This window comes from Pleurodeles waltl, chromosome 1_2 (assembly GCF_031143425.1).
Source record: "Pleurodeles waltl isolate 20211129_DDA chromosome 1_2, aPleWal1.hap1.20221129, whole genome shotgun sequence".
Classification (NCBI taxonomy): domain Eukaryota; kingdom Metazoa; phylum Chordata; class Amphibia; order Caudata; family Salamandridae; genus Pleurodeles; species Pleurodeles waltl.
In genome coordinates, this window is record NC_090437.1 from 796,369,869 (window position 1) to 796,395,215 (window position 25,347).

The 25,347-nt window shown below is 46.9% G+C and overlaps 1 protein-coding gene across 8 annotated transcripts in view; it reads left to right on the top strand.

The window, feature by feature from the left end:
• Nucleotides 1-25,347, top strand: part of PALLD (palladin, cytoskeletal associated protein) — an 847,172-nt gene that overhangs the window by 609,697 nt on the left and 212,128 nt on the right. Inside the window, exon 1 of one of the 8 annotated variants that reach the window (XM_069244088.1) lies at nucleotides 13,706-14,296. The exons of 6 other annotated variants lie outside the window; for them this stretch is intronic. The gene's annotated coding sequence lies outside the window, so the exon portion shown is untranslated. Of the gene's footprint in view, nucleotides 1-13,705; nucleotides 14,297-25,347 lie in introns of those variants that run through there. One more of the 8 variants, XM_069244080.1, reaches the window with a different exon arrangement.

Sequence of the window (25,347 nt, forward strand, 5' to 3'; positions counted from 1 at the left end):
TAAAAGTAGCAGATGCCCCATTTTAAGCTCCACTTCCTGAAAGGACAAATAATCCTAACTTCTGGGCTTGGCGAAGACAAAGCAAGTGGGTTTACTCCGCGATTCCATATTAAAAAAGAATCTAAAATCCTTTGTGGAGGTAAATGCATTTTTGATCTACTCTATGTGACTGTGATGAGTGGGTTCTTTCTTTTCCTCTCCTGGGGGGCCGCGCCCCTTCAATGGTCGATCTTGGCCCCAGGGACCCCATCGGGCCAGGCCATCTCTCCTCAGTGTCCCCCAGGGGACTCAGTGTGCAATGTAGCCGCGGGGGAGCGTCAAGGACCCCACGGTCCCAGCCGGATCCCCTCCTCCTGCAGGAGCTGGCATCGCTGTTACAGACAGGGAGCCGCTAAACATGCAGCTCCCTGTCTGTGATCTGCATCTCTGCAAGCATGAAAATAGGGGAAACCTCTGCTCCCAGAAAGTGAGACCTGTTTGACAGCTCTCGCTTGCTGGGAGTGGAGTTGTGTTTGCTCTGACTTGGCGGGAGCTGTCAAAGCTTCCGCCAAGTGAGAGCAAACAGCTATGTCCAGGGGTATTACCCCAGGGCATAGCAGAAGTCGACCCATGTAGGTGGTGGTCCCCAGGGCCATTACTGGCTCCTTGAGAGAGCCGCGTGACCCCCTCCAACATTTGTATTTAGCCCCAGGGAGGTGGTGGTCCCCAAGGTCGGGGGGGTCCTCAACAGACCTCCTTCATTATTTCAGTTCAGCCCCAAGGAGGTTACGTCCCCCAATTCCCCCATACAATAGATTGTTAGCATTGGGGAGGTGGTGGGCCATGTGCCCCCGCACACTATTTAATTGAAGCCCCAGAGAAGTGGTGGTCCCCTGAGCATAAATAAGCCCTTGTGGGGGGGCCCTGTGTGCTCTTTCCTTTATTTTTTATATGCCCCCGGGACCTGGCCCACCCAGGGGTTTTCCTAAAACAAGCGCAGGAGACAGTGCTTGTCTTTTTAAAAATGTTGCCATGAATTTGCGACCCCGTTTAAAAAAGTGTTTTTTTGTCAGAGCTAAGGGTATAGGGTGTCCCTACACTTGTCCCTTTTCTTTTTTAATTGTTTTTTTCTGGGATTTGGCTGAAGCCGAGTCCCAAGATGGCTGCCAAAACTTTCTGGTTGAAGTGTTGGCAGCCAATCAGATCGTTCAGTGGTTCGGGATGTAGTCATGTTCAAAGCTCCTAAGGAAATTAACATGGGAAACACAACTGTTTTGACACCCCCTTTTTCTCAGCCCCACTTGACAGATCACCCTGAAACCTTCAATGCACAAAAAGAATCACCTGCATACTTTTTTTTGGAAAGTTTTGTGAAGATTCATCAAATAGTGCCAAAGATATAGGCAAGTCAAAACACATTTTCTATGGAAAGATGGTCCTAACCATAACTACCTACTGGTGACCGCCAGTAGTTTTTATATATATATATAAATATACGTATATACTTATATATATATATATGAGAGAGAGAGTTGAGTAGGTAAAGGGCCATCATAACTCACTTGAAGCTTTACCTTTCATGAGTCACTGTCATGGCTCTTTTCAGTGGCTTATTTAATATTTTCAAAGCTTTGGCCCTGCTAAGTGTGTTTTTCAACTGATTATATGTAATAAGGGAGACAGGAATCTATTTGTGGTTTTTGAATCTCCTTTGCTTCGCATTCTGGGACTTGTAATCTAGATGTTGAAGTGGGAGGCAAGAACACAGAATGACATTCTTCTTGCAGCTGTGCCAAAGAGGTGTCATTCAGCTTCTTCCTTTTATTAAAGAATCACTAAAGGGCGGATCTGTGAACAGGAGCGTATGGGCAGCCAGGGGCTGGATGGAAAGCCAGAAAGCTTGATCCTGCTGAGGTTTTCTTCATGGCCGCAACTCAGCCCCAAAACTTAGTGTTATCATAACAGTGAGTTAAGTTGCTGGCAAAACGTATGAAAAGCCTATCTGATATAACAACTCATCCCCCTGATACAGCAGGGCCTACTGATGCACATGGTACTAAATAACAAGCTTCCAGCTCTCATGGAGCTGGCAATCAGAGGCCAGATGCATGCTTTATCAAGAACTCCTGGAAAACTACCTAATCCCCAAGAAAAAGTGGATAAAATATGTGCTTGGATGAAAGTCGTGGAACACAGGGATAGTATAGCACTTACTTGATGGCTACTTGGTATCCGTGGCAACTCCCTTGCTGCCTCTACCCTTAGGGGCTATGAAGGAAAACCAAGAATGGAAGATAAGCAGGTCCTCAAGAGTCTTCTTACTTTCTGCATTTGCCTCCCCTTGCCCTTCCCCTGCTTCTCAGTAACAAATAAGAGTCTGTTAAGGGACAGTGGGAAAAGGCATTAACCTTCTGATGTTATCAGGGTATGAAAGGATGTGTGATGTCACATCCACTATCCCAGGCATTTTAATGAATTAAAATCCATAGATATGTATGCAAGATTTTAAAAAGTATATGTATATCACTGATATTTTTTTGCAGAACGCCATGGCATCTACAACACATAAACTTAAAAATCTGAGGAAACTTAAAAATCGGAGCAAACATTGCTGCAGGAGGATCCCATCATGTTCAATAAAAACAGGAAGGAAATGGGTCCGGTTTACAGTGCACTGGGATGTGGATCAGCATTTCACGCTGAGGTGGACACTTGAGTGCCAGTAGCAATGACTGTTATTAGATATTTGTGAAGCAAGCTGGAGGCCAGGCACAGATACAGATTGCACAGCCGTGCTTTGGCTGCAAAGGGGCACTGCCCGGATGATGGAGAGGGGAAATTCTGCCTGGCTGTGGTGGATGCGGGTCGCTGTGGAATGTGTGATGGGGAGGGAGAAAAGCAGCGCATGTGTGGGTGGGGAAAGGGCGGTACTGCAGTAGTACTGAACATAGGGAGGTATTTCATTAGAGTTGGGATGATTTTCCTCATGGACTGTACCTTTTGGTGATCTCCTTGCTCTCTACTGCTCGCCTCTCTATCAGGGGCGGCTCCTCCATTAGGGCGCAGGAGCCTCGCCCCCAACCAGCAGCAGAAGCTGCAAACATTTCACCAAGAAGGGATAATAAACTAGGTTTATTATCCCTTCGTGGTGAAAGGGGCGGGCCATAGAGGTGACGTGCAGTGAGGGGAGTGCACAGAGCACTCCCCTCAGAGCGCATGTGTGTTTGGCCAGCCGTCTCAGGATGGCCAAACACACATGCGCACAGGGCTCTCTCCAGCCCGGCACTGTGTTGCCGTGATGGAGAGAGCCAGCGGAGGCTCCCAGTCTGCCTGGGAGCGCCCAGCCGGGGTGCTCCCAGCCAAACCTGATGCTGCTCTGAGCAGTGTCAGGATTTGCCGCAGGGCAGACTGGGAGCCTATGCCTGCCTGCAGCGACGAGGGAGAGAGGAGCGATGCAACAACGTCGTCTTTCACACTCTGACTTCTGTGTGATTCCATTTTACTGCAAGTGTAGGTCTACAAGCCCTAGGATACGTAATGCAGTTGGATGATAAGGAAGAACTTGCTGGTCACATTGGTGACATACTGCTACTTGGCATTTGTGTGCTAATTACACACATAGTTTGGCATCACACCCATTAATCCACTAAGATATCTTACCAGGTGTAAAATAAGTTTAATGATTTGATGGCTTTTGGATGACTTTGGCAACAGCACAGGTGCACACGTATTTCAGTAGGAGAACCTGTAAGGTGTGAACATCAGATATTTAAACAATACACATTTGTGATGTGTCAATGTTACATTTTGCAGCCATCTCAAGTTGAAACATACTTTTTGTGAGTGCCTGGTCCACACATTTCTTTGTGGTCTGGCTTAGACACAGCTGTTGCATCTGTATGCATACATAGAGAGGCTTTTGGTCAGTCATCTTTGCCCACAGGCCTGTTCAGCTTTCATTCACATTTAGATTCTACCCAACACAGCATTTAGCATGGGGCAGTTGGTCAGCCAACTTCAGCAGTTTCTCGTTTTCACTGCAAATGACAGCATTTTTCCAGATCACATTTGCTTTCCATCTAAAAATTAATGCACTTCATTCCCAAGGCTGATATGCCAATACTATACCTTGCCACTATTTTTGGACAATTCTGTATTTTTTTTAGTTTTGATAGTCATCACAGTGTGTTTAAACTGTGTCTTCTGGTGGCAGTAATTCGAAACCAAAGGTACCTTTCGTTTGTGCCAGCAAGAATCATATTTTCCTGTGATGTGCATTAAAACTAACCAGAGTTTCTGTACTTGTCCTATGTACAACTGCCTTGTAGGAAGTGTTGATACATAACTATTAAAATTGTATGCAATGCTTTTTTTTCTTCATTTTTATTCATAGCATACGGGTGCCGCTTTTCGGTGGTGGAATAAATTGTTTTTGTCATTTTGCAGCATATGTTTGCAAGAAAAACAAGATAGGACTTATTGGTTTTCCCAGTACTTGTTTTCCATTGTATCCTGGTGCAATTCTGATGAATGCGCCCTACACAGGCCAGATTGCAATGGAAACACAGAGGCTAGATGAAGCACTCACACCTGATGGCTAGAACATTCTCTTTTTGTGGCACACCAACGTCTCAGCTCCAAGAACCAGACTGGAGAGAGGCGAAGCTGGTCAGAGCAGCCACTATTATCTCATGCCTTTGTGTACTGAGATTGTTTCTTGCTGCACGGATGTAACCATCTGCCACTCATGTTTCATTACCAAATAACTAGTCATAGGCCCTTTGCCCTGCATCACTGTGCGGTGATTATTATGTCTTTTCATATCTGGCCCTTTTCTGGTTTAGTCTGTGTCACCAGGAGCGTAACACAGGGCCCCGCAGCCCCTGTGGTGTGGGGACCCCTTAGGCGTCCACAGCCCGCAGAGGCTCCTTAAACACCTACCCAGCGACAGTACTTTTGGCCGAATGATAAACAGAAGCAGCTGCTGTCTAGCTACACCCTGCTATGTGCTATGTCCTAGGCAGTAACAATGTTGCAGCAACTTTAATCTATGGTTGCAATATAGAGAGGCCTGGCAAAAAGGTGCTCCTGTGATTCTCTGTCCCTGAGCATATCCAGTGGAGCATGAGTAAGTGAGGAATATAGCAGAGGTGAGAGTGTAACAGCTTCAGAAAGGGGCAGTGCGGGTCCCATTTATCTTACCTTGCATGGGGGAGCCCTTAGTTTTAGTTACATCACTACATGTCACGCGGAATCCAGATTGACTAGTGGTGGCATATTGTTAAATTTTGATTGACTAGGCACTGGTACACCTTGTCCTTCTGTGCATTACGCTTTCATTCATGTGCGAAGTATAGTTGGATTAATATCCACAATGCACCCGAGAAACTAAATTTAGCATGTCAAAAATAGAGGATTATGAAATCAAGTAGCAAGTTTTATTCATAGAAAACTCGTCTTTCGCTGCAGGAAGGGCCCTGGGACAGTTTAATGACATGCTGGTAAGGGCTGAGTAAAGCAGATCTGGGTTACTACAGTTGTGTATGTGGTTTGTGGCTACTGCAAGGGCAGAATTGACCCTTTTGAGGAGGGAACCCTTAGTAATTACATGGTAGCAAGTGTGCTGGAGCTCGTGGAAAATCTTCAAAGGGCCATCTCATCATAATGTACAACCAGTGAACCATGAGAAGCAGCATCCTCATACAGCTGCACACAGTGTTTACAGTGGTTACTGGCTACGTGAATACATTTAATGTTGTGTTATATTACGCAGGTTTCTATACAATTCTTGCTTGTCAATTACTGGAAATTGAAGGCATGTGATAATGACTGAGAGCTAATATCTGTAGGTAGGCACCTCATCAGCTTCCCAACATCCCCTCATGATGTCCAATAACTTGCCCACAAGAAGGTCTTGCCCACAAAAAGAATAAGCCAAGCAAGAGGACTTCATTTCCCATTATCCACTTGCACAGGAAGTAATCCCACTGCCTTTCTCATAATCTATCTGCACAGAAAAGGAACATCAATGGCTTCCCACCAAAACCATCTTTAAAAGAAGAAGCCAACCAAGAGGACTTCATTTTCTTTCATCTATCTGCACAGTGTCCCCCTCCCCCATCCCAAGACATACTTGATGGTATCCACAGCACAGATGGACAGTGGGTATGCCACTGGTAAGCTCGTCGGCACCCTCCATGCCTGGACCACTGCCAGCATTATCATCCCTGGACCTCCTCATACCCACTGCTACCCTGCTGTGCTCTTCTGCACTCTCAACTTCGGCTGAGCTTGCTGCACTGCTGCCACACTACAGAACATGGAGGGAGCGTTCACATGTGCCTCCTGCAAGCTCTTGTGAACTCTCCCACACCCTACACCCTCCAGACCCACACCAACAGCACCAAGCACCCCACTTGCTCACACTCACACAAACCAGCCACCCACATACAAAGACCGCCCAGGCAACATGTCACACTTGCATGAATGCTCAACTTCCGCTCGCTCACTAAACAAGCCACTGAATTACGGGACCTAATGCACAACCACAATCCGGCTCTGCTCTTTCTCACGGAAACATGGCTTTACCCAACCTAAACACCAGACATTGCTGCAGCCATCCACGTCAAAGCAGGATCACCAGGCAAGATTGTCAGCACAAGCCGGGAGGCAGAGTGGCCATCATATTCAAAGAGACCATCAGCTGCACCACCTACATGAACACCCCCAACAGCCTACATGGAACACCTCATGTTCACGATACACTTCCCAGCCAACTTCTCTCTGAGCTGAACCCTCATATACAGATGACCAATTTCATCAGTGACATCACGGACTTTGTTGCACCCCTCATCATCAACGAAAGCACCTCAACCTCCTCGGAGACTTTAACTTTCATATATAAAAGCTAAATAACAGTGAGGCACACATGTGTAAATTGCTATATATCCAATTCAGTCCGTTTGTATAGTAATCAAATCATGCATTGCAAATTATTTAAGGACATATGGGTGATATTCACTATTTTCTTTACATGTCAAAGAAAGGTACAAAGATTTATTTATATTGTCTTTCTTCGCATTTGCCTTTTATTTACATTATTTATATCATTATGTACTTGTCAGTACCACCATCGTATTCAACAGTGTAAGCCCATTTCCTAAAAAGATGTTCATAACCAATTATTGTAAATTTCAGTCCAAGTAGTTGTGGATTAGATCCTCAGCCCGATTAGTTGAAGATTATAGCCGACACATGTTTCGTCCCAACAAGACTTCATCAGGGCTTGCACCTGGTATCAAAGACTTCGTAGTGAAAAAAGCACAACCACCGTATTACTCCAAGGACATCGAAAACCAAACGAGGAATTAACCTCATAAACAGTGTCCCCTCAATTATTTGGCAAAAAAAAAAACTTTCATATATAAGACTGCAACAAACCAAACTCTGTGCCCCTTCTAGAAAACCTCAGAAAACTCTGCCTCATCTACCACATTACTGAATGCATCCACACTGCCGGAAACCTATTCAACCTAATCAGCAACATCACAGTCGACCATCCAGCAGCTATGACCTGGACAGCCCATGACTTCATCAGTTTCAGCAGAACCATCCTGCACCACCACAGACCTACCACCAAAGGACTGAGCTGCTCTAGCCCAAGCACACCAGCAACTTGTTGAAAGCCATCCAGAATCTCAACAGCTGGATCACTGCTTGCACCAACAACCTGGCTCCCCCTCAAACAAAACTCAATAGCAAGAGCCCGATCACAGGCCAGCTGGACCACAGAGGTACTCAGTCTGACAAAACGCCATTGCAAGCAACTGGAGCTCAAATTGAGAACAAGTCAAGAAACCACATACTGTATAAAGACAACTTCAAATCCACCTTAAAACGGTACCACCAGTAGATAAGGAACACTAAGCACACAGCTCTTGGAGACGACATCTATGCCAGCACAAACAGCAGCAAGGCAATCTTCTCCATCAACAGAGATTTCACTATGCCTCCTGCCGACTCCAGCAATGTCACCCCCTCACAAGACCTTGTAACAAGTTCTCAGAATTCTTCTGCAACAAAATCACCTTCATATATGGCAACTCTGACTCTCAACCAGGACCTGTCACTGTCACAACCCTGCATCCCACCACGGCTGAACAAGCTCTGACCACATGGCCTGCCACCGCTGCTGCTACATTCAAGACCATTCACTCTGGCCCCATCTCATCCTTGCCCCCACCACGCCTTCACAAAAGAACACCTATCAATCAGTAAAGCACTAACTCCCATCCCTAATGCCTCAGTTGACTCAGCCACATTCCCAGCCCCCTGGAAACATGCCACCATCATGTTCCTGCTAAAGAAACCTTCAGCTGACCCAGCCACCATGTCCGACAACAGCCCCATCCCACTTCTATCATATCCAGCCAGGGTCTCAGAGAAACTAGTCAACTAAAGCCTCACCAACCATCTCAGCATCCACTAGCTCCTTGATTCAAGGCAGTCCGGATTCAGGTCCAACCACAGTACAGAAATAGGACTCATTTCTGCCACAGAAGACATCTGCATGAACCTTCACATATGAAACAAGGCTGTCCTCATTCTCCTGGTCCTCTCTGCAGCATTTGGCACGGTCTAACACCCCATCCTCATCAAGTGCCTGTTTGAGATTGACATCCAAGGACCGGCTCTCAGATGGTTCTGTTCTTTGTTAACGGATAGGACACATGCTGTCAGCCTGGCACCTTACTCGTTGGGAGCCCGCAAACTGATCTGCGGAGTGCCTCAAGGTTCATTGCTCAGCTGCACCCTCTTCAACTCATTCATGATCCCTCTAGCTAGTGTCATCCTCACACACAACAGCAACTTCTTCTTCAATGCCGATGACAACCAAATCACACTCTCTCTCTGAGACAGGACTGCCTACACAAGAAACAAGGTAATTGTCTGCATGACCAAACACGCTAACTGAATGAAAGCCAACTGCCAAGCTCAATTCCCACAAGTCAGAAGTAGTGATCTTTGGCAGGAACACCTCAAAATGGGACTCCAAGTAGTGGACAACTGAACTCAGACCCAGCACTCATCCCAGGGACCTTTGACAGCAAACTAAAAGTGACTGCACAAGTTAACACCGTCACTGCATCCTGCTTCCACACTCTAAAGATGCTGATGAAGATCGTCAAATGGTTCCCATGCAACACCAGATAATCTGTCAGTCACACCCTAGTCACCAGCAAGTTAGAGTACGGGAGTGCCCTCAATGCTGGGATTACCAAGCAATTCACCAGGTAAAAACCGTCCAGAACTCTGCAGGCAGACTCATACTCAACTTCCAACAGAGAACTCACATCATACCACACCTCAGGGAACCCACTAATTCACAAGTACACAAACATGCTTATTTCAGACTCCTCACACACACATTCAAGGCACTACATAACTGAGGCCCCACCTACCTGAACAGTTGCATCTCCTTCCACCAACCACCCACACACCTTTCTGCAGCACACCTAATTACACACAACCCATGCATGTAATGTTGTATAATGTTGTGTAATGTTATGCAATATTATGTAATGGTATGTTAGTTTGATTTGTTTAGTGCAATAATCAACTAAGAGGATATCCAGGTGCTTGGGAGGGTGTGTAGGTGAGTGGTGGTCCCAAGGTGCTTATATGAAGAGCCAGGTCTTCAACTTCTTGCAGAACTCAAGAAGTGAGGAGGAGCCCCTGATGTGCTGAGGGAGGTTATTCCATGCCTTGGGTGTGAGGTAGGAGAATGAGCGGTCTCCAGGTTGCTTTTGCAGATGCAGGCAGTTTGTGCCAGGGAGAATAAGGCAGAGCGTAGGTGTCCTGTTGGTTGGTAAAACTGTATGCGGCTGTTCAGCTATTCTGGTCCTGTGTTGTGTAGAGCTTTGTAAGTGTGCGTGAGAACACAGAACCAGATCAGGAGGACAGCCATGTTCTTACATTGCACCAAGAGCATAGAACGTCTTACCACTCACTATTAGAGCACCCTCCTCTCTTCTTGAATCCTGTAAGAAGCAGATGACCTGGCTTTTCAATTAATCAACCTACCCTGGGAGGGCTAGGTACACACACCTTCTTAGTGCTGTGATACCCTCACAGGTGACAGTGCACTTTACAAATACACAAAACATAACAAGATTGGCATTCCTTATTAGGGACTCACTCTATGTTACCCATGTACTGTCAAACAAGGAGCTGGACCAACAATTTTTCTCTGCATTCTGCACCTTTATGTCCTTCATGAATATGGAGTTCTAGATAATTAAAGGCTTGGGGGATTGTGCATCCCCTAGGGCTTCTTGTCATGGTCATGACCCTGCACAAAGAGAGGACCTCCCTTCAGTGATGGTGTTGGATCCCTACCAACATTCCATTGAAAATGCTAGTAATACAAGTGATGAAGAAACATAATCTAGGAAATATCCATGTCTTGGGTGTTATTTACACCATTTAATCTGGAGTTAAGAATTGGCCCTAGTAACATTGTTGTCATTAAGCCCATCATTATCAACTACAGTGTTATTTATGCCTCACTAATGCTGTTATGCTTCTGAACTCCAAATGTGGCATTGTTTATTCCTTGTACATCATATTTTGCGTCATTGGTGGTGCCTTCAGCATTGTTATTACACGGGGGTCTTAAATGCAAGATTTAAAAAAGATCTGTGGTGCACTATTGGAGAATAAAAACGATGGTCCTAGAGAATATCTCTTTCCCCAGACTTCCCTGTCTCTGAGAGGCCCTTCAAATGGAAGCTCCTATTTTATCTATGGAACTGATGCTAGAGTACGAGCTTCACTTTCCATAACTGTTATGGAAATATGTGGTCTAGAGAAAAGTGCTCTGTAACCTTGTTTGAAGTTTGTTCTCGCAGTGCTGGATTTGGAGAAGTGCCATTCTATCATGACTGTAACGGGCCTCAACCCAAGAAGTAGCTGAGTACTAGAGAACTGTTGATGTCGTTAACTCTGCAGAAACCCACGAAGCCCAGCACTGCACTTCCATCCACTTGTAGTGCACGCCTGCACACAGGTTAATTGTACACTGGCAGACAGAAGCAAACAAAATGCTGATGCACAATTATAACCGACGCGCGAATGTAAACAAACACCAGCACACAACACTGAACCTGCCTTGCACAGTTGCTAATACCATCAATTAACAAATGTAGATCTGCACTGGCACTCCACCCCTCACAGAGAAACCTACCACACACAATTGTAAATACGCAGGGACAGAGCAGCAAAGTACCAGTCACAGTGGTGCATATATCCCCCACACACAAATACAGGTTGGCACACTGGGAGCATACCCCATAAATAGAGTTTACCACACGCCAACACAAGGCAAACACACCTGGGCTCAAAGAAGAGAAGTACTCCGCAGTGGCAGACCGCCCCCTACACAAGTGTTAAATACAACAATACCATGCTGAGGTGAGTCTCATTAAAAGCATCTTGCACACAGTTGCAGCAGTACACATGCCCTAAGGACATTGTACACAAAAAGGCACTGACTGGCCTGGCCTTGTCTTCACTCAGGGCTCTGAAGTATACAAAAAGCTGATGGGTGGAATGCTTGAATTCATCTCAGCCACTGGTAATTATTGGCCACATCCCAGTCCATTGTTATTTTGCACACCACGCCACCTCAGTTTGGTCCAAACCATATTAAAATCAGCCATGACCCTACCTAACTAGGAGCTGTCCAGCCGAAACTGTCAGAGCTGCTCCTCCTTGAACCGGAACACAAACAGCCGGAGACCGGTTTAGCCCTGAAGCTCTTCAGTAAGGTATAGCTTAGTTACTGTGGCAGGGCTCTGCACGTCTAATGGAGATAACCACTTCCTCTTGATTTCAACATTTAGATCATTTGTAAGCACCCTGCATGTTCTGCAACTGAAGAACGATTATATAACTTTATTGCCAATGATCACACAATGCATCGAGTATAGAAACCTAGATACCTGTAGTAACCTTATGCCAGATGCAGTGACTTAGCGACGAGAGACATCTGATTTCTAGTCCACAGTTAGATGAACATAGCGTCAGTGCTGTAAAAGCGGTGTAAAGGAGTGGCGGGCAGCAGGGTGCTGTGCTCAGGTTACCTCTGAGAATGGCAAATGTGCCAGGCTCTCCATCTCTGAGACAGTGGTTACAGGCCCGTGGAGTCGGGAAGCAGCGGCTTCACCCTTTATCCATCAGTGAAGTAAGGTACCTGAGTTGCAAGTCGTCTATGGTGTGTCCCCCACACCCTGGCCATGGATGGACTCCGCCGGGCGAGGCGGTTCCAGGCCTCAGGGCTCCGCTAGTCATTCTTGCTCGGGTCTTCCTGTATAACAGGTCATAATTACAGTGTGCCCCGTGATGATGGGCAACTGCAGCTCCACGTATGTGTAGTTCAGTTTCTAGGCATATGTTTTGTTGATAGGAGCTCCTTGTTGAACTTGCTCAACCAAACATATGTGACACTGTTTGTGGCAAGGTGCCCATTTTCAGCACTAAGTATTAGTTGAGAAGGGGATACCCATCTCATCTGGTAAATTACAGGGTCCTCCTTCTTTTGCATTCCTCATTTCATTCTTCATTTCTATTTGTGGTTCTTTCCTATAAGAAATACTTGAGCTTTTGTTTGACTTTTTTTATATAAACGTTGGTGTTGCCCATGCAAAATCTGCATACGGGCAGCGTCTGCCTGAACCCAGAATCACTCGATCAGGAGTAGCAGAGGGTTTTGCTGTGCATCGACTTTCATGTGAAATGTATCTTTTGCGCAGCAACGTGAGGCAGTGGACACCTGAAACATTTGGCTGGGTAAGAAAGAGGTAAGTTACAAGCATGCAGGCATACACAAACAAGCACTGGCATCGATAATAGTTCTAGCTTTGATTGCCAGTCATCTGGCTTTGCAGATCATTGTTTTGCTTCTTCGTGGCTTTCGTAAAACTTTACTCTGGGGGAGCTGTTGGGCACATGTCAATATACAAAAAAAAAGTCTCAAATCAAAAATATTTTTGTTTCCTCAAAAACACACATTGCCATAATGGTCCTAGGCAATGGAAAAACAAACACACAATGTTTTTCTTTCTGTATAGAAAGCATGCATGTAATACGAATGTAGCCTCTGAGTATTCAGTGTGGTTTCGAGAGATAAAATAGTTCCTCCTGTATTCTAGTGCAAGCACCACACCGAAGGTGGCATGATATACCGAGAGGCATGATAAAGCCAATAGCATGAAGTAATGGAGACACATCCTCTTCTGGGAAGAGCTACTGTCCACGCAATGCATATTTTAAATAATTGGCAACATTAAGTCTTGCAGAGAGCTTAACAACCATTGTGAAAGTCATCAGGTCTCTTCTTTAGAAGACGCGAGCTGATTTATTGGATTTGCCAATGCTTGCTTGCATTAGTGATCCACAAATATTTTACTTTTTTAGTCTAGCATTTTTTGCATAGCTGTGTGCAGGTATTTGTTGTGTACTGTGGTGTTTGTATTATGTGATGATGAAATGAGCTCTCGCCACACAGCTAAGGTTAACATTCTTCATAAATTACACACTCAGGTAAAAACAGTCGTGCAGTGGTAGAGTAGAGCACGCTGTTACCAGCCGTGCTCGGTGATCTTGGCTCCGTGCCAGGCTGGCTAGAGCGATAACCTGTAGATATACAGCTCTGCCATCATGCGTGGATGTTTTCCAAGTGGACGTTGGGCAGGCTGGATTGAAACCGCAGCCCCGCTGCTCGGAAACAGAAAGAGTGCTGGCCCCTGCTGTGTCAGAAATGCATTCATTTTGAACCTGGCTGCCCCTTCCGCTCGCGTGGCTGACGCGGGGATTCCTGCCCAGCCTGGAAGAGAAAACACCGAGAGGACACATGTAAAGTTTGTCCGGTCACAGTGGCGCGCCGTGCAGGGTCGGTCAGGGCGCTCTCGGTTCCTCTGGACTCCCGTCCTGTGGACGAGACAGAGGGCCCGCGCCGCCTCCCACAGGACGCGTCCCCGCAGCAGTAACGTTGTGAAGGGCTGAAGGTGGGATGCTCAGAATTTAACTCCTATTTCGCGCCATCTGTGCTACAAACCCGGCAAGCCGAGAACCTCCGAGAGGAGGAGGGACTTTTATTGTGAAGGAGCGTCTTTGAAAGGGCTTTTGTGGAGAACCACTGAGTCATGAAGTCGGTGCTTTCTGACTAATGTCTATATATTGTTAAGTACCTGCCAGCCTCACTCCAGTCCTGGGACCAGCCAGCGCTGCGAGGCAGTGTGAGGAGCGCCAGAGGCAGGTAAGGCGACGATATTTTAATTCTCGCTCGCATGCTTACACTGGCGAGTTATAACATAGCAAGGATAACTGAAGTTAGTGTACCGGCTGGGAAGAGAAAGTTTGGGAAGAGGGACATCCATTGCCCATTCGTCAGCGTTCTCGCCCAGTACCGCGCGCCCGTTGTTGTGTTCTATTTTCATCATTACCGTGCCACAGACTCAGCATCCCGCACGAGCTATCTGCACAGATGTTTCGTCTTAGGTCCAGTTGGGGTGCACTGGACCATACCCAGTGCTTTAAATGGGCAGGTACTATCAGGTAACCATCTTCCAGAAATGCCTTCCAGTTTGTGGAACTTTATGTCGACTTATTTATGGACGTGTACTCTGGATTCTTTGGAAATGCTCTTTTCGCTGCATTTCAAACGAGAGTTGGAGTTTCCTTTGTTCTGACCCCCAGGTGTCCAGATTTTGACATCCTGAGGCTGTTTGGCTACTCAACAGAATCACCGAAACGTCACAGCCCAGGCCTGGAGGTAGAGTGTATTCAGTGGAGAGGCTGGTTTTACTTCAACATCTGGTTTGGGAAGACGAGACGGCTGTACTAAAGCATCGCCTGATCATTGTGCCCGGGGGCTGTGCTGTGGGACAGATGCTGCGGTCAGCGCGCGCCAGTGCTGTGGGTGCCTTCGTCACTGCACCTACAGCTGTGGAGGAGCTGCTGCAGCCAGAGGTGGACAGCGCTGTGGGTGCCATCACCGTGCTGTGGGGAAGCTGCTGCAACTACCCACCCCCTTTACTGTGTTGTGGGAGGGATGCTGTTGCCAAAGCTTGTCAGTGTTGTCTGTGCCCTCTCACATTGCTGTGGGAAAGCTGATGCAGCCAACACCCAGCAGTGCTGCGGGTGCATTCCTCACTGTGCCGTGGGGAGCAACTGCAGCCAGCGCTCGGCAGTTCTCTGGGTGCCCTCGTCATCATGCTGTGGGAGAACATCTGTAGCCACAGCTTGGCAGTGCTGTGGGATCCCCTTCACTGTGCTGTAGCATAGATGATGTAGCCAGTGATCTGCTATGCTGTGAGTACCCCCTCACTGTGTGCTGTGGGTGAGGAGCTGTAGCCAAAATCTGGGAGCGCTGTAGGTGCCCCCCCTCCCCAAACCTGTGCCGTGGGACACCACCTGTAGCCACAACCTGGCAGTTCGTTGGATGTCCTCCTCACTGTGCTGTAGGATAGCTGTTGTAGCCATTGCTCTGCTATGCTGTGCCCCCCCTTCACTGTGCCGTAGGATAGCTGCTGTAGCCAGTGCTCAGATATGCTGTGCCCCCCTCACTGTGCCGTAGGATAGCTGCTGTAGCCAGTGCTCAGCTATGCTGTGGATCCCCCTCACAGTGCAGTAGGATAGCTGCTGTAGCCAGTGCTCAGCTATGCTGTGGGTCCCCCTCACTGTGCAGTAGGATAGCTGCTGTAGCCAGTGCTCAGATATGCTGTGCCCCCCTCACTGTTCCGTAGGATAGCTGCTGTAGCCAGTGCTCAGCTATGCTGTGGATCCTCCTCACTGTGCTGTAGGATAGCTGTTGTAGCCATTGCTCTGCTATGCTGTGGGTCCCCCTCACTGTGCAGTAGGATAGCTGCTGTAGCCAGTGCTCAGATATGCTGTGCCCCCCCTTCACTGTGCCGTAGGATAGCTGCTGTAGCCAGTGCTCAGATATGCTGTGCCCCCCTCACTGTGCCGTAGGATAGCTGCTGTAGCCAGTGCTCAGCTATGCTGTGGATCCCCCTCACAGTGCAGTAGGATAGCTGCTGTAGCCAGTGCTCAGCTATGCTGTGGGTCCCCCTCACTGTGCAGTAGGATAGCTGCTGTAGCCAGTGCTCAGATATGCTGTGCCCCCCTCACTGTGCCGTAGGATAGCTGCTGTAGCCAGTGCTCAGATATGGTGTGGGTGCCCCTCACTGTGTAGTAGGATAGCTGCTGTAGCCAGTGCTCTGATATGCTGTGCCCCCCCCTCACTGTGCCGTAGGATAGCTGCTGTAGCAAGTGCTCAGATATGCTGTGCCCCCCCCCCCCTCACTGTGCCGTAGGATAGCTGCTGTAGCCAGTGCTCAGCTATGCTGTGGGTCCCCCTCACTGTGCAGTAGGATAGCTGCTGTAGCCAATGCTCAGATATGCTGTGCCCCCCCCCCCCCTCACTGTGCCGTAGGATAGCTGCTGTAGCCAGTGCTCAGCTATGCTGTGGGTCCCCCCTCACTGTGCAGTAAGATAGCTGATGTAGCCAGTGCTCAGCTATGCTGTGGCTCCCCCTCACTCTGTGCTGTGGGCTAGCAGCTGTAGCCAAAACCTGGGATTGCTGTGGGTCTCCTTCTCATTGTCGTTTTCTGTGTACGGTTTCTGGAGCCCTAAATAGAAGTGCTGCGCTCACGGCTCCTTACGTCACGAGAGGACACGACAGTGCTCTTGGGCAGCTCAGCGCCCCGCCGCAGTTGACTCGCGTTCAAAGGTTTCATGTGGTCAGAGATGAAAATATGGACTTTGGGTCTTGAGACGAAAATATCGAGAAGTTTCCGTACGACGCGCATTGCGTCTACTGCCGTACAGCTCTGGGAGCACCGCCCTGCTCTGTCATCAGTGGTGACCCCAGATGGTCTGTAGTAGTGTCTGCGGCGACGTCTGCAGTGATGCCTATAGAGCAGAAAACTGCAGGACGACTGAATACAAACACTACGAGGCCGCATCACAGAATGCAGGTTTTATGTTTGTGTAAAGTGCACGGGATTCTCAAAGAAGGGAACGCGCGAGATGCTCTTGGGCAAGGCTTGCCTGTTTAGCGTATCTGCGAAACATGACTGGGCGCGTTGAGGTGGGCGGAGAAGTGGAGCAACCGCATCACTCTAATTGCACGTGCACAACAGAAGTGTCCCAGGAGTGGCCATGGACAGGCGGTGCAAATAGAGGCACACCTACCAGGGAATCCTCGAAACTAGGGCGAGTATGTACCTAAACCCAGCAGCGCCGAGAGACTATAGTAATGCATACAGCACTAAACAAAACCAGCCTCTCCTAACACAACAATGTAACACATGCGTTTGCTTATTCACAAAAGAGGAGCATGTGATTTGTACCTCATCTGTGTTCTCGAACGGCCTTAATTTCAAATCGTTACATTTTTTCTTGTTTTTGTAGTGTTTTGTGCAGCTTTCCGACCGCTTCTAGGCGCTTTCAGAGAGTCAGTGAAGCGGGAAAAGAGCGGGAGCAGAGGCCTGAACAATCATTCTGAGCCTAGCTGAGGGGCCTTAACTTGGGTTGAGTGGCCAGTCTTGCATCGGTGCTCCTTGTGAGTGAGGGAGATTGGAGGGGCTTAGGCTCTGTGATACAGGGCTCCAGCCAGGCCTGGTGGGCTCTGCGCAGGCACGAGGCAGCCTCAGGCGACGGGCCCAAAAGGGGAGCGTAGAGGGTGGGAAGATGCCTTGCCCCAGAACAGATGGTAGATCTCTGCAGGTCTCTACGGATTTATGGATTAGCAAATGCCCTGGATCTAAGGCTCAGCCATGTCGTTAGCATGAGATGTGGCATCACACCCAAGAAAGACAGGTCACCCCTATGTTACATACGTTTTATCAGCTCCAGATGACAAATACTGCTTGCCATATGGGTCGTTTACATATTATGATGTTCATTATAAAAGCATGGCAGTTGTATCAGGTGGATACAACTCTCGTGAGTTCGATCTGTGTTTGCTGACATATCTAGTACTGCAATGACATTCTTTTCGTAGCCTCTTTCCAGAATGGTCCACAGATATGTTCTTACTTTGCAGAAAGGGGCGCTCCTCCAGTATTGCATTGTTCCTTCTTTCCCTTTAAGTCATTCCCCTTCCTCCCTCTCTTTCTGTTTCTCATTCTTTAATCTGCTTGTATCTACCTGGATCTGTGTACATCTCTCACTCACCCTGTCTAACTTTTTAATCTCTTTATTTCTCTGTATCCCTTTTTTCATTTCATATTCTCTCTTTAATACTCATATCTTTCTTTCTCCTCTTCTGTACATTTTGCACTCGATATCTTTCTCGCTCATCTCTTTCACCCTGCCTCTTTAAGCATCTCTAGCATTATGTCTCTCTCATTTACATGACTCCACCAGTGATGTAAGTTCCACTTTGCCACACATTTGCTCGTTTTCATCATGATGTTATAAGCAGCAGTTCCCTTGTTGGCTTTGTGTAATGCTATTTGCACTTGAATTTTCTTTAAATTGAGCCTTCTCTATGTTTCAAGAATATTTTGCCATTAAGGATCTGTGGTTATCATTTGTTGAGTAAAATAATAGGAAGTGTGATTGAAGTTTAGTGTGGGCCAGTCTCTACCATGTAATGTATTATCAGTGAGTGAGAGGACCACATTGGTTATGAAGGAGAGTTCACATGTTCTGTCTTTGCAAAGGTTAGTTCACTCCAAGGTGGAAAGATCTGGGAGCTTGCAACCGCTTATGTCTGGCAGTGAATAAGTGCATTCGTATAGGTTGCACATCCACTTCCTCAATGGATATGCTCTATGTAGAACTCTATATAGCCAACATTTGCCCTGCCTCCACATGTTTATTGGTAGCTCTTGCGGCTGAGCAATGACCAGGATGGATAGAAGCTCACCTGGGGCAATACCTTCTCACTTTCACACAGCTGCATAATCAAACCAACCATCACCTCCTTCTCATCGACACACCATGAATCTTTCTCCTTCCTGAACATCAAGTGCAAAGACAAGTTCAGACACCACCTGTTGAGTGCATAAGGGCCCAATTTCACCTTCCAACTTGAATACTTGCGTAGTGCTCACAAAGAGGCGACTGTTTTAACTGCAGATTACTATAGTTAATGTCTGGAAGCCCAGATTTTCCTCATTGGCTATGTATTAGGACATGCTCAAATACGTAGTAACTGTAGCCTAAATTTTACTTTAAGAGATTTAAAATAATGATCAAAGATAGAGTTCTATAAATGCAAGTGGGTTTGGTCTTGAGATAGGAGTGTTATTAATAATACATTCCTAATATTCTGCAGACAACAGTTACTCAAAACAGTATAAAGATCAGGACCCGAGGAACTCCACTTTAGTGGCATATTACCTTACCATTTCAGCGGTCCTCTAACAATGATAAAAGTTCCATAATACTGGAGAGTTACAGCTGCAGATTCATTCCAGAAAACCGAGTGCAAAAACAGAACAGAACCTGACAGTCCACATGAGCCAAATATCAATGTTAGGCAAAGGAATTCAATAATCAACTTATAAAAGAAAAGAGAGCCAAACACTGTGGCGTGTACTAGAATTAGGATCTAAAATAGCTTGGCTCCAAAAACTGAACACTGTGCCAGTTGAACATGGACCTTCTTGGCTCTCGGACAAGAAGACGAGAGGAAAACACAGAGATGCAAGTGGTCTGCTTGGATTTCACCAAAGCTTTCAGTACTGTTCAGAAGTGGTGATGAAATTGAACAAATTCAAGATGGATGCCCTTCTGTTAAAGGTAGGAAGCTGGGGAGTGGGAAGGATCACAGGCATCTGAAAGCTAAATCTAGTCTCAGACAACAAACATCGGAAGCATGGTGCCATGGTGATCTACATCTGCTCTATTCATTCATGAGAGGATTTTCAGAGGATCTAAAAGGCAGGAGAGTCCCTTACACATGATGTAAAGATCCATCAACAGAAGGAGTAAAGATCATGGTGCATGATTTTGAAAAGGCAGAAGGATCATCCATCATGGACATGTGTCCAGGCCTAAGGGTCACAGCCAGAGAAGAACAGACTGGAGAAAATCCAAAGATGAGTTTCTAAAATGACAAAGTGTTTAAACCACTAGTCCTGAGGAGAGGCTCAAAATGCAAGCATGCGAAAGCTGATGGTTAGGGGAGAAATGGAGGATACTCTAAGGGCATTCCAATCCATCGAAGATGTGAGCATTGTTCAGGAACCAAACCTTATTTCAGTCCAAGCTAACTTGGAGTTTCGACATGGCAGGAGGGTGAAGGCTCAGGAATTATAATATTTATGGATTTAGGATTTATATAGTAGTTCCGTGGCTCACTAAAACAAGTTATCTCATGTCCATGTGAGACTGCTTGGTACGATGGACAACTAATAAAGTGTCCGTTTTTAGTTTTTTTTTAACGGTTCATCCCTCTGCAAGTGCAACAGTGCAGCTCCAGGTCCACTGCCCCAGAGGGCAGGGACCTGGGATACCTGGGATACCTGGGCAAGGGATGACTGCAGGTAGGTGAGCTGGAGGGCTAGGCAGCCAGCCCAGAATCGACTTAAACTCAATGAGTGGAAGTTCTCAGGTTAAAGTGTCGTGCGCCAGAACTCGTCCTTTATATAGCACAGGTGATTCCATTTTGACAAGCGTATGCTGAATTGTTCCTTCGAGAGAAAAAAACTTGAGTTTTTTCTTTAACTTGCGGTAGTTTTGTTTTCATTTCAAGATCATACTGATTCATGTAGATATATACTGAATTCCTGGATAAAACGTCCTTGCTGGGTTAGTTTTATCAAAACCAGTAAATGACACTAGCAGAACATATAGTTGCCAATTACGCAAGGTAAACTGGGATAGAAATAAAGACCACGTATGGTTTGCGTGTGCACACTACGCAGCGAATATTAATGTGCAGCTCACTATGACCGATAGCTGGCAGTCAGGACACACAGTAAATATCCTCATCAATAAATGGCCTTACTCCGGTGTCAGCTTTTGCACAAGGTGCTTTCTGTCCTAAACTGGAACAATATAGTATTTCGTTTTTTATGCTCTTGTGCTTGTTCGCATAGTAAGCAAGCAAATGCAATACTTTGTTAACGAATTGGTGTACCCCCAAGTGCACTGATGACGCAGCCCATTTCAGACGACGGGTGCCTGCACGAGGGCGTGTGGGGGCCTGTGAATGCAGTGGCTGCATCTAGCTCCCAGACAGTCCCACTGACTCACCCCCATTTGTGAGGAAAATCTTTTTGGAAAGGCGCCGTACCCTGTCTCCCGCGCCTAGTTTTAACATGCGCTCCTGCTGCTTCCTCGGAAGCCATTGCCTTGAACATAAGCACGTAGAGCGTTGCGTCACTTCCTCCAAGGCCTGTACAGACTGGCTGCTTTAGCCCCCAGTTTGCACGTGCAGACTGTCTTCACTGAACATGGTGCCACCGTTGTTTTTTGTTTCTCCCCCACACATATCTTTTCAGTGCCTCCAATGCCTTTGTGTATATACCTGAACCAATTACCGTAGACAGTCTTCACAAAAACCTTTATACATTATTAATTGGGGCCCAAGGAAGCCTGAACATGTCCACTGTGTGACTTCAGCTCAGTCAGAGAGAGCCTGCATTGTACCCACCACGCATCTGCTTTGTGATCTTTGTGGAGTCCCTTTGGAGACCGCCTGCAGGCTTTCTCCGTCGGGAGTGGAGCTGCGCAGGCCAGGTGTTCCCCCTTTGGGGCAGGAGAGCTCGAGCCGTTTCAGCGTGTCGGTGCCGAAGTCACGATGTGTAGCCGTGAGTTGAAAGCTAGTAATCATGGCTGCCAACGGCGGTGAGGCGGGGATGCAACAATCCCAGGGCCCCGTATTACAGCTTCTCTAGCTTTGGGACACAAGCTCCAGCACTACAGGATAGTAAATGGTACATATGATTTTAATCAATGATTAGGCTGCACCTACTTCAGTTGCGTCTTGTGAATGGTTGACCACAGAAGTGTTCTGCACAGCATGTGCTGATCAACTTCTGTTTGAAAGCAATGAAACATCCCGGATGCAGATTAGTAAAATGGGAAGTGTGCAGAACACTTAGGGATGGAATATTAGTCACCTTTGTAATGGAATACCCTTCTGACAAACTCTAAATCAGGCCCTTAGTATAAATCAGTAACATGCTACGATATGTTGGGGGTTTGTGCTCAGAGAAACATATTCTTTATTTGAGGGGCTGGTGGGTGTGAGGAAAGCCGGGTCCCACGATACACATTCTCCCGTTCTGTGGGAATAGGTGTTCTCTGTGCAAAAAGTAAATTCACCTGAAAACCACAAAATGGTTTAAAACATGCCCTCTGTGTGACCTTGGAGGCGGTGAAACTGTGCTGGCGTTTCTGGGGGATGCTAGTAGTTTATAAGCAATGAGAAGGGGAATAGTTGAGCAACACCTGGTAAGCTCAAAAAGAGGTTCAACTTGGAAGTAGAGGTGGGTTAATGGCGATAATTCTTTTCTATCACATTCTGATAACATCTTGTCTACTATCAGAACAGCACCATTCAGCCAGTTATGCTGAAACTAGTATGCCAGAAAATCACAGTTGTAGCTGCTTCAGAAAACTCTACCACTTCGTTCACTGGCCTTTGCTACTTTCCCACTATTTTTAGTGGCCTACTTGTCAGTGTGATTGGCTGAAAACAATATGAGCCAGGTTGTAACCTTGGTAGCTATATACGTGTGTGTTGTGCACTGTTTATCATGTGTCACGTTATCAAGCCTACCTTCAACAGATGCCGAAAACATTTCTCAGGTCGCAAAACAAATTGGAGTTTCAACTGTTTTACCATTGTCAGAAGGCCTTTACTGATGGAATGAGGGGTGTGGTTCAGGACTGTAGGATCACTTAAATCATTGACCTTTATAATGGTGCGCAAGTACAGCCATAGCTTTAACATCTACGTACAGTGTCTTGTACAGAAAAAGGGCAGCATCACTAATCAATCAGGTGTAATTTGTTTAGAGCAGATTCTCACCCGGGGGTGTATCCAGGTTCTTGCTGCAGGTGTTTATTCGAGAAGCCAGGTTTTAAGTCCCTTTCTGAAGTGGGTCTGTGAGGGTGCAGTGCAGAGGTGGAGGGGGAGGGCATTCCAGGCTTTGGTGGTGAGGTGGGGTGGGAGAAGGAGTGCCCTCCAGTGCAGCAGCGGTGTATGTGTGGTATCTTTGCGATGGTGATGTGTACTGAGCAGAGGTTCCTGGTTGGTTGGTGGAGGTGAAGGCAGTTGTTCAGGTAGGTGGGTCCTCGGTTATTGATGGCTTTATAAGTATGGGTCAGGAGCTTGAAGGGGCATCTTTTCTGGATCAGGAGCTAATGGAGGTCTTTCAGGTGCTGGGTGATGTGTGTTTTCTTAGGTAGGTTGAGTCTCAGTCAGACATCAGCGTTCTGGATCGTCTGGAGTCTTTGCATGACTTTGGTGGGGGTGTCTGTGTAGAGTGCGTTGCCATAGTCCAGTCAGCTGCTGATGAGGGCCTGCATCACTGTCTTCCTCGTGCCGATGGGGAGCCACTTACAGACTTGCAGAGAATGCAGATTGTGTGGAAGCGGGCTGAGGAAACAGTGTTGACCTGGCGTTTCATGGATTCATTGCTGTTGAGAATAAAGGTGATGTTGAAGTCGTGATCTTTGGGTGTGGGGGTGGGTCTGAGCTCTGCTGGCCACCGGGATTCGTTCCAAATGATTGAGTGTCTGCTGAAGATCAGAACCTCTGTCTTGTCCGTGTTGATTTTCAGGCAGTTGTCTTTCATCCAGGCAGATATGTTTGTCATACAGTTGTGAAAGTTGTTCTTCGTCTTGGTGGGGTCTGTTGAGAGCAAGAGAATGAGCTGCATCCCGTTAGTGTAGGAGATTATGTTGATGTTATGCTATCTCACAATATCTGAGAGTGGTGTCATATAGACGTTGAAGAGTGTTGAGTTTAGGGAGGTTCCTTGGGGGATGCTGCAGATGGTGTGCTTGACCTGTGAGGTGAAGGGCGGGAGGCAGACTCTCTGGATGCATCCCATGAGAAAGGATGCCATCCATCTGAGTGTATCATCTGAGATCCCAATCTGGCGTGTTGTCGGTTGATCAGTGTGTGGTGGGAGACACTGGTGAAGGCAGTGAAGAGGTCGAGCAGGATCAGTGCAGCTTCTTCTCCTCTGTTGATCAGGATGCGAGTGTTGTTTGTTGCAGGGATCAGACCTGTCTCAGTGCTGTGATTGGCTCTGAAGCCTGATTGGGAGTGGTCTAGCATGTTGTTTCTTTCTAGGTGTTCGGGGAGTTGAAGGTTGATGACCTTCTCCCGGACTTTGGCACGGAATGGGAGCAAAGAGAATGGGTGATAATTCTGGAGCTCGTGTGGTCTGCAGAGGACTTCTTGAGGAGGGGTATGATCTCTGCGTGTTTCCAGGCTTCCGGAAAAGTGGCTGTGGTTAACAAGGCATTGAGGATGGCGGTGCAGTGGCGGCTGATCTTGTTTCTTCTGATGTTGAAGATCCTGAGTGGACAGGGGTCAGTAGGTTCTCCCGAAAGGAAGGAGCTCAAGAGTATGATTGTGTTCAGTGTGCTGAATTGTCCCCATGTGGTGAGTGGGTGTCAGCAGTGGAGTTGATGGTATGCTGAGGAGGTCGGAGGATTGGGGATCAAAGTTACTATAGATGATCTCTATCTTGTTGTGGAAGTGGTCAGCCAGGACTGCTTTTCTAGTGATGTATGTGAATTAATGGAAAAAAGAAAACTGAGAAACCACACTGTAAACCAAATCATAGAAACCAATTTAAGGAAATACAAATAAACAAAAAATGAAACAAAATACTTTATCTGAAATAATGTCCCCTGAACTTAATTCCTGTAACTGCCAATTGATGGATAGCTGGAGCAGCCCTCACTAGGGCAGTGTTCAAAATCTGCATTATGAACTGTGTTAGTCGGCTATATATTGCTACTAGCTCATTGTAAAGCGTGCGTACGTCAGCTACTTGCATAGCCTGTACTTCGGGATGTGGTGTGTACATGGCAAACGTGGGCCAGGTTGGTCAGTCAATACTTAAAATAACCTAATCTCACGGGTTGATTACATGTGGAAGGGCACCATTGAACCAGTTTTGGCGTTCTTGATAAGAAAGTGGTATTTCTAAGTGTTGATAAGCTTGGTACCGCTGGGGTACGTTGGATATTCTGTAAGTGTAAAGTGTGTGTGAATTGCCATTTACTTCAGGACAAATGACCCAAGTATAAAATGTTTCTGTTTGATATGCTTTATGAGCTTCCACAACAATTGTGACTTCCCCATCATCAGTTAAGCCATTG